Genomic DNA, 13,890 nt, shown 5'->3' with positions numbered 1-13,890 from the left:
CTTCACCTTTTTCTTCTCTTCTTCTTCAACTTCTGGTCCCTATTTTAAAAGGTATTAATATGGCTGGGCGCGATGGCTCACGCCTGTAATCCCAGCACTTTGGAAGGCAGAGGCGGGCAGATCACGAGGTCAGGAGATGGAGACCATCCTGGCTAACACGGTGAAACCTCATCTCTACTAAAAATACAAAAAATTAGCCAGGCGAGGTGGCGGGCGCCTGTAGTCCCAGCTACCTGGGAGGCTGAGGCAGGAGAATGGCGTGAACCCGGGGGTCAGAGCCTGCAGTGAACCGAGATCGCGCCACTGCGCTCCAGCCTGGGCAACAGAGTGAGACTCCGTCTCAAAAAAAAAAAAAAAGGTATTAATATGAATTCCATTTACGAACACTGACTATACTATGTGTTAGAAACTGTGCTAAGAGGTCTTAAACCTTTTCTCTCTAATCCACGATCCTGGCACTTCGGGGTTGTTCTATACACATTTTACAAATAAGGAAATGAAGATTTAAGAAGGTTAGATAGGGTGTCTTAGGTTATAGAGTTAATTTGCATCTGAGCCTGGAATCAATCCCTCTTTTTGACTGGATTCCTAGGTCTTAACAACTATGCTATCCAGAGGTAAGCTTTTGAATAATTTATCAATAAGGTGTCAGGATGGGCCATGATGCTGAATACATAGATGAATAATGAGGGATTAAGTCAACTGCTTTGGAATGAACTGCATTTTGTTTCTAAATGTGTTATGCTTGGCAAGTCTATTCTGAAATGGAACAGCTGGTCTACTTACTCTTGCGGCACTCTGCCTCACCTGCTGGTTTAATTGTGTAACAAAAAGTAGAGAAAGAGATGATTGATCTGCTAATATCAGATCTTTCATTCTAATACTCATGTTCAGCTATCTAAAAGAAAAAATAGAACGTAGTCTCCAGGCTGCTCTGGAGAGAACCCAGGGAGCAGCAAGTTTTCTCAGCAAGCGGGTCCACAGAGGGCTCGCTGCAGTGCTCAGGTCTGAATAAAGTGGTTCCACCTGGAGCAAATTATCCCTCTCCCCACCAGGCAGATTCAGTCATCTTCCTCCTTTTTAGTTAGGGAAAGGCTGGAACCTGGTATGGATTTTTCTCAGGCCTCAACCCTCAGAACCAGTTTTAGTCTTCTTTGGTTTCTGTGGTTCTATTCTCTATGCTCCGTTCCTAACCAGCATTAACAGATACCTGCTTAGCTCTCATTGCTGGCACTGAGGACTTACTCACAAGTTCGATTCACTGGGGAAAACACCCCAGGGAACATCCTTAATAATCGCATAAATCTTTAATAATAGTAGATCTACACGTTTCTTTCTTTCATAATTCATTAGAAGACTGGACTCCAATAAAATTAAATATTTTGTTTGTTTTTTCTCCTTGCATATAAATCTCATTGTATACAAATAAAAATACAAAAATAGAAACAAAAAATCACTCAAAATTATGCCCTATGAAGGCAAACATTGTTTCCATTTTATTTTGTTCCAGTGTTTTTAATTTGTATCTTGGTATAAATATGAATAGTATAAATATAAATAGTATAAACATGATAGTATAAATGTAAATAGTATAAATATGATAGGTTTTTCTTTTAAATATCAGTGAAGTTGTTGAGATAACCTGAAAGCTGATTATTTATTTTGGAGTGCTCTAGAATTAAATTCTGGTAGCTTCTGAAATCAAGATTATTAAAGGAAAGATATATAAAAGCAAAATATAAAAAAGTTTCTTTATATATGGAGCATTAAAGACTTTCAAATTGCTCCATAACAAAAATCTTTTAAAAAAATTAAGAGCATACTTAGCCTCAAATATTTTAATGTTTATCATGTCAGCATTACAGCTTGTTAAATAATAATAGTTGTTTTTGTTTTTAAAAATTCTAAAAAAATACAGATAACATACATTGCTATGAGACTATGAATATCTGTGGTGACCACGGATTGGCTGACATAGAGGTGTTCAACTCTTTTGCTGTAGTTTTATGGTTCTACAAATTTCTCCCCATTAAAGATGGGATAGTGTCTTTGCTACAGCATTGGTAGATTTCCCCACTAATTGTTGGTGATCTGAAGAGTAAGAGAGAAACTCAATAAGGGTACTGGAGAAAGTAAAAAGTGAATTAGCTTTCCTTGCCAATAAGGAGTTTCAGGAAATATGTTCTTAATGGAGAGAATAAAACTCACAAAAATAAAGCAAGGAACAAGGAATGATCTAATAATAATGGTTTTTCAGGTGGCAAATATTTCATAAACAATGGTGACCAGATGTTTCCCACCCCCGTAAAACAGAGCTACGGGGCTTCATGTACAAGCCGAAGGATGTCCTGCATTGAACCACAACTTAGTGATGGTGCCCTGTGTGCCAGGCACTGTGCTGGCCTCTCTGGGGGCTGGACAGACATGGTCTCTGCTGCCATGGACCTTGGACTCAGGGAAAGATGTGGTAAATGAACAGTTTTTAAAATCGCCGTTGTCACAAATATCAGAAGTTTCCTTCCAGAATGTGGAATTCCCTGATTCAGCAAATAAAAGTAACATGATGCCCTACCCTACCCAGAAGCTCTCTCCATTGAATGGTAGCAGGAGGGAGAGGAGAAAGAACATTCCAGTAAGAGGAAAAATGCATATTCCAAGGCACTCAGGTAGGGAAGCAGCTTGGTGCTTATCAGAATCTATGTTAGATATAAGGAAAAACAGTCCAAAAAAACAAAGCCAGGCCAACAACAACAACAACAAAAAATGGGTAAACATATCTGCATATCTAATGATACATTTTTGAAGTACAGATTAAGAATAATTATACACAAACATACAGTCTAATTCACCCCAGCCTTCTTTTTCTGACAGCAATACCACAGGTTCTTTTGTAGGCAGACATAGTTATCTTTCTTTAGTGCCAACCCAAGCACAGGAATATTCTCTCCAGTAACTTAATTTTTCTGAATCCACTGATTGCAAATATGTCACTTACTAGTTTAAACATTTTACATTAAAAAAATTTTCAGTTGTAGCACTTGCATTAATGACTCTCATAAATGAATTACCTTATCTTGGACTTAGACTCTGTTTGCTTTAACTTTACCCATCTCTACTTTTTGCAGACTTTTACCAGAGCCATTACAACATTATAAAGCTTTCTTTTTCCAGACTTGCCCTCCTCACAGTCGTTTTGAGTCCCTTCATGGCTGTGGTTCCTTCTCTCACATACGGGGACAGTAAAGAATAGGTTTTCAATTAGATTGATTTCAAATCCAAACTCCTCACTTACTGGCTAAGTAAGCTTGGGTGACTTACCTAATATCTCTGAGACTCAGTTTTCACATCTTTAAAATGGGCCAATGACACTAGAGATTTATCTTATAGGGTTGTTGGGTTATAGGTTTGTAGGATTATAGGTAGTTGGATGTTGCCCAGCATGTGAGATATTAGCACAATGCTTAACACATATTGTCTGGGCGCGGTGGCACCCGCCTGTACTCCCAGCACTTTGCGAGGCCGAGGCAGGTGGATTATCTGAGGTCAGGAGTTCGAGATCAGCCTGTCCATTATGGTGAAACCCTGTCTCTATTAAAAATAAAAAAATTACCCAGTCATGGTGGCACGTGCCTGTAGTCTCAGCTACTCAGGAGGCTGAGGCAGGACAATCGCTTGAGCCCGGGAGGCGGAGGTTGCACTGAGCTGAGATCATGCCACTGCACTCCAGCCTGGCCGACAGAGTGAGACTCTGTCTCAAAAACAAAACAAAACAAAAACAAAAAGACAAACAAACAAACAAACCAACCCAAGTATTAAATACATAGAAATATATAACAATTTGAAAATTTCACTTCAGATTTCCACAGCTTTCTTCCTGTATAGGGGGTTATGACTTTGTACTGGGTAGGATAATGTTTGCCATTGTGTTTCCAAACAGGAAAAGTTAGCTAATGAACTGGGTTGATGTTGCTGGCGGGTTAGTGTTTAGAGCCTGTGTTGCCAGTAAGTGGTATAAGAAAGCTCATGGATTCCAGGGATTCATTTTCCTGCAGCACTGGACTTCCTTAAAAATATCACCTGTTACTTCCCCACATTTAAATCTACCTGCTTGTTTCTCACCAACTCAAAAAACCAAATGAATCCAACTTCCCAGGTTCCTGCCCTCCCTTCACCCCATGGTGACTTTGGGTCCCTTCATGGGTGTGATTCCTTCCTCTCTCACATTGCGGGCAGTAAAGGATAGGCTCTTATTGAGATTGATGTCCAATACGAACTCCTCACTTACTGGCTGAGTCAACGTGGGTGACTTAAACGAACATCTCTGAGACTCAGTTTTCACATCTTTAAAGTGGGCCAATGACACTAGAGATTTACCTTATAGGGTAAATCTCAAAGATTTTACCTAATGTATTTAATGTATACATTTCAAAGGTTTACCCTTGTAGAGTAGTACCTCAAAACCAAAAACTCATGGGAGCTTCCTCTATCTTCCTTCCCAATTTGACTTGGTATTTCATGACTTGGAAAAACTTGGTGTCATCTGAAAACTGGAAACGTCATTGTGAATTTTCTCTTCCAAATCACACTACAATATCAGAGTCAGATGTTTCCAGCACTCATCATAAGCCAACACAAGTGTTTAATTCTACTTCATTTAGTGGAGATTTGTCCTTGGTTTGCTACCTCCAAGCCGGTTCACTAGCCATGGACAACCTGCTCTAAGTACATGATTCACATTGCCTGTTTTGTTTTGTTTTTTTATTTAAAAAAACAAGTTAAAAAATGTTAAAAGAAAATGAAACAGATCATTTTTATTCTAAACTATTGTCAAGGGCCTTTGAAAGTCTTAATATATGTACCCCCAGGTTTGTTTTTATCCACATTGATATCTCCTTTACAAAGAGTAGGTAACAAATTAGTCCTCATGGTTACTATATTTTGAAATTTTGTTTTATTTCCTTTAATATCTAATGCACCAAGCACTCAGGAATTCTACCACTTACACAATAAAAAACTGTGACTCCCAAGTTTGTGGTTATGACGTGTACTCCTGGAATCCTTACGTATAAAATCCTGATAAATAGTCATTGCCAGTTCCTAAGCAAGTTATCAAATGTGGCTAGCAGCTTTCTAATTTTGCCCTAGAGTTTCCTCAGATTGCTTAAATAATAGGCAAAAGACCTGAGCAAACAGTTCACAAAAGAGAAAATAAAAACATTTGAAAATATAATTCATATTCAAAAATGCACACAAAAATAGATTTATTTTTTATTCATCAAATTAAGAGAAATTGAAAAAAACAGACTACCCAATTCAGGCAAGAATACAATGATTTTGGCTTTCTATGATTTGTAATAAGTCAGGGGTATAAAAATTATAACGTAACAAAGGTATACACTATAGTGCATAGATAACTCTAAACTTTGTCATTGGATTTATAAAATGTGAAAATTCTTGAAGCAACTGCAAACTTTGTAGAAGCTACGTAAGTGTTGGCAAATTCTCCATTAATTCAAATTATGCAAATTAGCACTAGTAACAAGAGAGTTAGAAACTGTTTTTCCAAAAATAATGACAAGTAGGTAAAACATTACAGCTCAATGAAAGAACATGGATTGGGGGGCAGAGTATCAAACTGAAAAACAAAACTAAATTAGTAATTGAGGGATTCATAACATAAGCCTCTAAAGAGACAAAACTAAATACTGACCCTCTATAAGTGAGACTAATTTGCTTGCATAGCAAAAATTTGATCTTGAGTGCCTGGCTTGATTAGCAAAGTTCCCAAAGAGGGCACCCCCATAGTGAGTGAGGAATGTAACTACAGAAGTTCAGGTGGGCATGGGGCACGGGCAGACTCTCCCAGTGGCTCTTTAGAAGCTCATAAATATCTCTAGCTTGAAGTCCAGATTAGTTATAGAGGCTTACTGTGTTTTGTCATTTTGCCAAAAATGCCAGTTTTGCTTCGGTTCCACATTTGGCTTTCCCTGTGAGTCTTGCAGGGTTTTATTCTATTTTATCCCAGAGGAACAGAGAACTAGAATAACTCAAATACTTGTAAGCCTGGGGGAGCTCCATGACTTGAATATGGTAATTCTCTGCTTTGGATGGTATGATTGAAGGACTTACCATTTTTCTTTGTTTTCATTTTCTGTTTTGGTAAAAAAAAATGTGGTTTTACACTGACTCAGACAAAGTAAAGTCATCCCTTTTAACTTAGGATTAGCCCTGAGGAACTCTTCTCTCCTTTTTATTAAGTGTGCTTTAGTTCCAATCCCTCCACAATCCCAGGCCCACAGTTATCCTAAGTATTTGCTGATACAGGGGAAAAGGCACTGAGCATTGAGAGAGATGAAGTTGGCATTAATTTCCTAATGTGTTGTATTCACTATGGCTAATGGAGAAATTACTCAGGTTTATTTTCTATTTATAAAATTATTACTCAAGGATGTTGGGAGGAATAAATGGGACAACATGTATGAAAGTGTAAATAATATAATTCTACATAAATGAATTATTGTCAGAACCATCATAAACTTGTTCATTTTCGGGATAGAATTTCATTGCCTTTGCTGAATGCTACTATAAAAAATAAGGTATTAAAAAATCTCTTGGTTTTCTGAGGGTTAAAGATTTGTTTCTTCAATTCTAAGTCTCATTTTTTTTGTGGTTCTTGTTCCTTGAACTATTGCTCACGAATGTCTAATGGCTGGTTAACTTTTCTAAAATTAAATAGCCCTTTGATGGATATCTTTGTTTCTCATCTCTCACCAGAATATTAAAATAAATTGTAGGCTCTAGCTTCCCTCTAAATAGGATACTTTAAAAAAGATAATTGGGTGGAGTATTAATAAGAGGGAGGGAATGTACTGGGTTAAAAATGTCAAGATCCTCCAGTACTAGGTGTTTGAAAAATCCATAGAAATAAAGGATGGAAAAAATAAATTAATTGAGTAGTTGATTTTAATGCTATCTTGTTTACTTGACATTATATCAAATGAGTGAGCATTTAAATATATAAACTGTTAAGACTGTGTTTTGAGGCTGTACAAACACATATACAAAGACATCTGACTTTAAAAAATTGTTTTGAACACCCACTGAGATGAACATCTGTTTTCCATTCACTGCCCTTATGCTTTTGGTTTAGACGCTGCAATACTAAATTTTTTTTTTGAGAAGTGTGACATCGCAATCAATTGACAATTTTAATTATTTCAATGATATCTTTGCAAAAAAAGAAAATTCATCACTCAGAAAGCAGACCACATGGAAATTTAAATATTTATAGAGAGTAAGTGACTTAAATTGTCAGATGGTGGCTTAAATCATCAGATGGTGTTTTTTTCTGAGATAATTATATTTTCCTCAAGATTTAATAGCAACTTTCTTTTTTAATTTTTTTCTTTTTTCTTTCTTCCTTTTTTTTTTTTTTTTTTTGAGACAGGGTCTTGCTCTGTCACCCAGGCTGGATTGCAGTGGCACAGTCATGGCTCACTATAACCTCACTACAACAACCTCCTGGGCCCAAGCAATCCTCCTGCCTTGGCCTCCCAAAGTATTGTGATTACAAGTATGAGCCACTGTACCCAGCCTGCAACTATCATATTATTTACCACGCTCCTCAAACTTGTGTTTAAGTAGTTAATTTCAAGAATAGAATCATTTAAGGTAATAATTTTAAAGCAACCTTTCAAAGGAAACATGTAAGATAGTTTTAAAAATAAGACTTGTATATCCTTATTATCCTTTATATAAGAGCATCCTTATATCATCTTATATTATCTTATATATAAGAGCATCCTTATATCATCGGATGCTCTTCCACAGAGCTTTGAACTTCAACTTTCCTTACTTTGTCTCTCCTACAATGGTTCTCACCTAGGACTTGCATTAGATTTCCCTAATAATGCCCAGGCCCCACCCCAGACCATTTCAACCAGACTCTCTCATCTCTCTCTCATATCAGTATTTTACTAGCCTCTTCTGAGATTCAGCCTTGGGGAATCTCTTTAGATTTAACTAGTCATTGGGAAGAACTTTGTCTTCAAAATCATCTCAAATCACTGCTTCTTTTCTTTGTATACACCAGAAAACAAAGAAGTGTAAAGATAATTTAGAAGTAATATGATCTGCCGAGAGTATTAAAGTGTTTCCCTGTTTTTTTTTTTTTTTGTTTCCTGAGTTAGAAGGAAATGATCTCTTTTCCTTTTTTCATCTGAAAAAAAGCAAGGAACAGCCTCTTCCATCTTTAAGTCAGAGCAATAAAAATTTAACAGTAAATATTACCTCATTGGTGACTGAACTCTGCCTTCAATCTTTTAGAATTTCTTTTTAATGGCTTTAGATAAAATCCTTTTGTCTCATTAATTTTTTTATGTTGAACACTTTGGGTCTGACGTGTAGTTTGTGTTCAAGAAGCACATGCTGGATAATTAATTGTGCTGAGCCTGAAGGAGACTTTTTTTTTTTTTTGCACTTTGTTGCCCAGGGTGGAACGCAGTGGCATAATCTTGGCTTACTGCCACCTCCGCCTCCCAGGTTTTTTTTTTTTTTTTTGAGATGGAGTCTTGCTCTGTCGCCCAGGCTGGAGTGCAGTGGCACAATCACGGCTCACTGCAAGCTCCGCCTCCCGTGTTCCAGTGATTTTCCTGCCTCAGCCTCCCGGGTAGCTGGGACTACAGGTGCACGCCACCACGCCCAGCTAATTTTTGTATTTTTAGTAGAGATGGGGTTTCACCATGTTGGCCAGGATGGTCTCGATCTCGATCTCGTGATCTGCCCACCTTGGCCTCCCAAAGTGCTGGGATTACAGGCATGAGCCACTGTGCCTGGCCACGCCTCCCAGGTTTAAGCAATTCTTGTGCCTCAACCTCCTGAGTAGCTCAGACTACAGGCACCTGCCACCACACCCGGCTATTTTTTTTTTTTTTTTTTTTTTTTGTATTTTAGTAGAGATAAGGTTTCACCAGGTTGGCCAGGGTGGTCTCAAAACTCCTGAGCTTAGGCAATCTGCCTGCCTTGGCCTCCCAAAGTGCTAGGATTACAGACATGAGCCACCATGCCTGTCCTGGAAGGAGATCTTCACAGTTACCCTAGAGGGCTCCACGTTCATTGTGGTGTTATTGGCGGTGTTATGCTGGCCACACACACACACACACACAACACACACACTCCCACACACTCCCCACTTGGTTTTCCTAATAACCCGAGGCAAGTTTGCCAGAAATTGGCTTTTCTACTTTACAAACAAGGAAACTTAGTTTCTGAAAGGTTAAATCACTGGCCGGGTGCTTGCCACATACCCAGTTAGTAGGCGTGTGGGGCGACAGTCCAGGGCTTGAGATTTGTATTCTTTTTCTTTGTCCACAGCTCCTTATAACCCCTTGTCAGGTAAAGGCAGATGGATCAAATCTGCAGCTGACACAAGGGGTAACAGAATCAGAACTCTAAAATGTTTGGACAGGTTGGAATGCTGGCCACAAAAACCCAAAAGGTAAAATTTAATAGGGAAAAATATAAGGTGTTAAGTTCAGATTACTTTAAAAAAATTATGAAATACAGCTTTGGGGAACAGAGAGAGAAGACAGTTGTTCACGTGAATAAAAAAATCTGTGGCTATGAGATAAGCATGTGATAGATTGAAATACATAATGTAAACCTAGGCTGCTTTCTAGTATCCATAGAAGTATAATCAGGTTCAGGAAATGAGAGAGGTCCCAACTTCTTCTCTGTGCTGGAAATGAATCATTTGGAATTTGTGCTTAGTTTTAACCCTCACATTTTAAGTCGGACAGTGACAAACTGATGTTTGATTATAGTACATGTATCAGCGGATATCCTCAAAAACTGGGTTATACTGGACCACCTTTTTTCATTTCGGCACCTATGGAAAGTTTAAAGACCTGCAGGATGTCTATGAATTTTCAGGGCTTAAATTCTCATGGTAACTCCTGGCTGTAAGATCCTTCTTCAAGTTCAAATCCCAGCATCTTGCCTGGGCTATACCTGTTCTTTGCTTTGTGGACCCCAAGAGCTCAGCTTCTTGTTCTGATTTCCACAGAATTTCACTCACAAAAAGATTTTCTGTGCTAAGAGATTTTACTGGTAATTTGGGGGAGGCAAGGAAAGCTTAAGGAGCAGGAATGATAAACATTTTAATTTGAAAAGCAGGCATCCCTGTTCTTAAACTTTCTTTTGGTGGGTGGGGGGTGGGGGGTGGAGGGCGTTGGAATTTTTTACTGGCTTCCGATATGTTCTGAGCACTCTGATCTTGCTGACTGCTCTCACTCTCATTTTTGTTCTTTATTCTCTTCCTCTCAGATTCCTGCAGGAACTCCATATGTTTCTCAGATGAATACATACAGTAATTCGTCTTTCTCTGTTGCTTACTCTCAAACTCAGTTCCAGGCCAAGCTGTGCATATACAAAAGCTATCAAGCTGCTTGGTTAAATGAAAGCACTACCCCTAAATTTCTTTCCGAACAGAATCCATTCTTCTAGAATGGAATTGTGCATTTAAATAGCATTTTATTCCTCTGCTAAGCCAGGAAAATAAAGGGTTTGAAAATGGGAGCTTCCTAGCACTTATTTTAAGTAATTTAAAATCATGAACTCACTTAAAATTGCTGCGTAAGGGATCATTCCACCTTTCCCGTCATAATTGTACATGATAGAACTGTTCCTCTTTCTGACTGTAGGAAGTGCATGTTATATATTGATAAACTGACATTATGTAATTACAAAACTCAGTTGTTTCGTCATTGTAAATAAATACTGGTATTCATAATGATATTGTGTTTGAAATAGGAAAGAGCAGTGCAACATTCCAACACACCTGGAATGAATCTAGGACAGATGTGGGAAAAGGAGGATAGACAGAAGGCTCAGATTAAAAGAGTGAATAGGTAAAAAATCAAACAAGGTATGTAATTTGCTATAGATTAGTTGCAGGAAGCAATAGAGAAAAAGAAACTGAGTTCTTTTTTTTTTTTTTGAGACAGAGTTTCTCTCTTGTTGCCCAGGCTGGAGTGCAGTGGTGCAATCTCGGCTTGCTGCAACCTCTGCCTCCCGGGTTCAAGTGATTCTCCTGCCTCAGCCTCCCAAGTAGCTGGGATTACAGGCACCCGCCACCTCGCCTGGCTAATTTTTTAATACTTTTAGTAGAGACGAGGTTTCACCATGTTGGCCAAGCTGGTCTTGAACTTCTGACCTCAGGTAATCTGCCCGCCTTGCCCTCCCAAAGTGCTGGGATTACAGGCGTGAGCCACCATGCCCGGCCAATCTTGAGTTCTATTAAAAGAGAGCAAAGGAAATAGTCATTTACACTAAGGATCCAGGCTTTAGAGAGATACTAGGTAAGGAATTTGAGTTTTGGAAACCAGAGAGGATGAAAATAGAAAGCTCATGAGGAAATGATTTCAGTCTGAGCTCCGGGATTATGTCTGCCACCACTTTGATTTCCTCTCACAGGCTGAGAGAGTTAATCTATTTTTCCAAGGATTGAAGTTGCTGGATCTGAGAAATCAGACTTGCGTCTGTCCTGACAATGCTAGCCTCTACCCAAGTAAGTGACGGTCATATATAGGCACGTGTATGGTGTTTGTGTCCGAAGAGACCCACAAAATCTGAAGTAGCTTTTACCGTTGTGTCCCTGGGGATAACTTGGACAACCCTCAAGAAACAAGGTTAGCTGGGAGAAACATTGTCCTAGTGTAAAAATGAGTCCCTTTCTGTTAGGGTGGGATAGCTCATGAGATTACTTGCAAAATCAGTGAACTTTTTTAGTGAACAGCCTTGGAATTTTCTGAATAAACTAGGAAATAATAAGAAGTGTAAAATTTTCTACAAATGCTGATAATAGAAATAAGTGTAAAACGAAATTATCCTTTTTGATTTCACAATTCACTTAAGTATTTTAGTAATTCAAGATGATTTTTAAAAGTCATATAATCTTATCTGTATTTTAAATTAGGATAAAAAATTCTAAGTAAATGGTTGGCTTAATTTATTTATAATAACAAGCCCACTCTCCCGTCTTTACATGCCTAGCAGATCCTGGGAAGTTTTCCATTAATGGATACACCTATAAATAGGTAATTAACACACACATTAACCTCAAGAATTATCAGTACCATGAGCTATGCTGCAATATGATACTACTCAAGGCAAGACTGCATTTACTTATTGTGATATCCACAGGGCCTATGCCAGGCATATAATAGGTACTGAAAATATTTGTTGAAATGGACAAATAAGTCATGTTCTTATCTTGCTAACACTGCAGGATATGCAGAAATGTGCACTTAGAACTAAATTTCAAATCATCTAATAATCAGTATATATCAGTGAGAGAAATTATAAACAGAACATGTAGTTTCTAATTTTAAAAGTTGGAACACATTCACACAGATAAATATATGATTTATCAATGACATTTGGAATAGCAGGTTATGTGGTATTTGCCTTGTAGAAGTAAGTCAAGAAATTTGTTTTCAGTATTCAGGCAGTAAAAATGGAGAGAGAATATATATAAAACAATTATTGGCAAATATTCTCTATATATGCATATACATGAATACATCTTCGTGTATACAGAAATATACCAAATTCATTCATTAGTCAACAAATTTTTAATGAGTGAGCAAAACTAGAAGGATCTCTTTCTTTGGGTTTTTTTTCCCCAAAGATACTAATGTCTCTGCTGAGAACTAAAATTTTGTGAGACTTTAGCAATGAAATGCAGTCTGCAGATTTAGTATTTGTTAAGACTTTTCGAAAGGCTGGAGGGAGCCAATGGTGTCTATAAGGTGGGGTATCTTTTCCCAGCTTGGCTGCTTGTGGGAAGGTACCCTTCAAATGATGACTCAGACTCTTGGGACAGAGTACAATATACAATATTTAATATAATTAAATATTTAGCTCATTTTCAAACATTTTTAAAAATTTAGCTCATTTCATCTACTTCATTTAATTTTTTTTTTTTTTTTGCCCTCCTGCCATTTGCATTCAATCATCTATGTCATTACGGAGGTAGAAATGTCTCTCTCTTACAACTGTGGCGGAGGCAGAATAGAGAAAAACTTACAAAGATTGTGTTTTATACATTAAACTAGATGCCCATTTAGTAGCACATCTTGCCTAGTGAGCCCAGTTAAACTTAACTGTAGTCCCTGGAGTTGAGACGAGATTATGTGGAGAGGGAAGATGCCAAAAAAAAAAAGATAAATATAATTTGTATACTATCAACTAGGTGTCAGGTGTTATCCTAATTACTTTCTATTAACTCATTTATTCCTTTCAACAATAGTATCATCTCCATTTTACAAATGAAGAAGATGAGGCTCAGACAAGGCAAGTGACGTTCTCAGTGTCAAACAGCTTGCAAATGATGGAGCTAGGAAGTGGTCCTAGCAGACATGCTCAGAGGCTGTGCTCTTAATTACTGTGCTATACTTTCTCATAAAGTAGACGAGACAGTATCAGCTCATGAGGATTTAAGGTCCATCTCAGTAGAAGAGTGGCACAAAATCTTAGTATATCAAAAGACAGCAGGTAATTAGGTCATATGGAAATGGAAGAGGCAGAGGTCTGAGGAGCCAGGCGAATCCAGTGGGCTGGTGGAGACTGTCTGGAAATGGCCCTTGCTCTGGGTCCAGCCACATCAGAGGGCAATGATGCAACGAGGCCATCAGATAGGCCCAAACCTTTTTGAGGATGTGAAAGATTCCCACCCAAGGTTGGTATCTGCCTAAGCTCTCTCTCTCTCTCTCTCTTTCTCTCCATGTATGTATGTGTATATATATATATACACACACATATATATATATATATATATATGGAAAGGTTAGCTGGGAGAAACATGTAAACCATATATACGTATATATGGAG

The sequence above is a fragment of the Pongo abelii genome, chromosome 3 (assembly GCF_028885655.2).
Source record: "Pongo abelii isolate AG06213 chromosome 3, NHGRI_mPonAbe1-v2.0_pri, whole genome shotgun sequence".
NCBI classification, from domain to species: Eukaryota; Metazoa; Chordata; class Mammalia; order Primates; family Hominidae; genus Pongo; species Pongo abelii.
The sequence above is the reverse complement of the archived record's forward strand: the minus strand, read 5'-3'. Positions refer to the sequence as shown.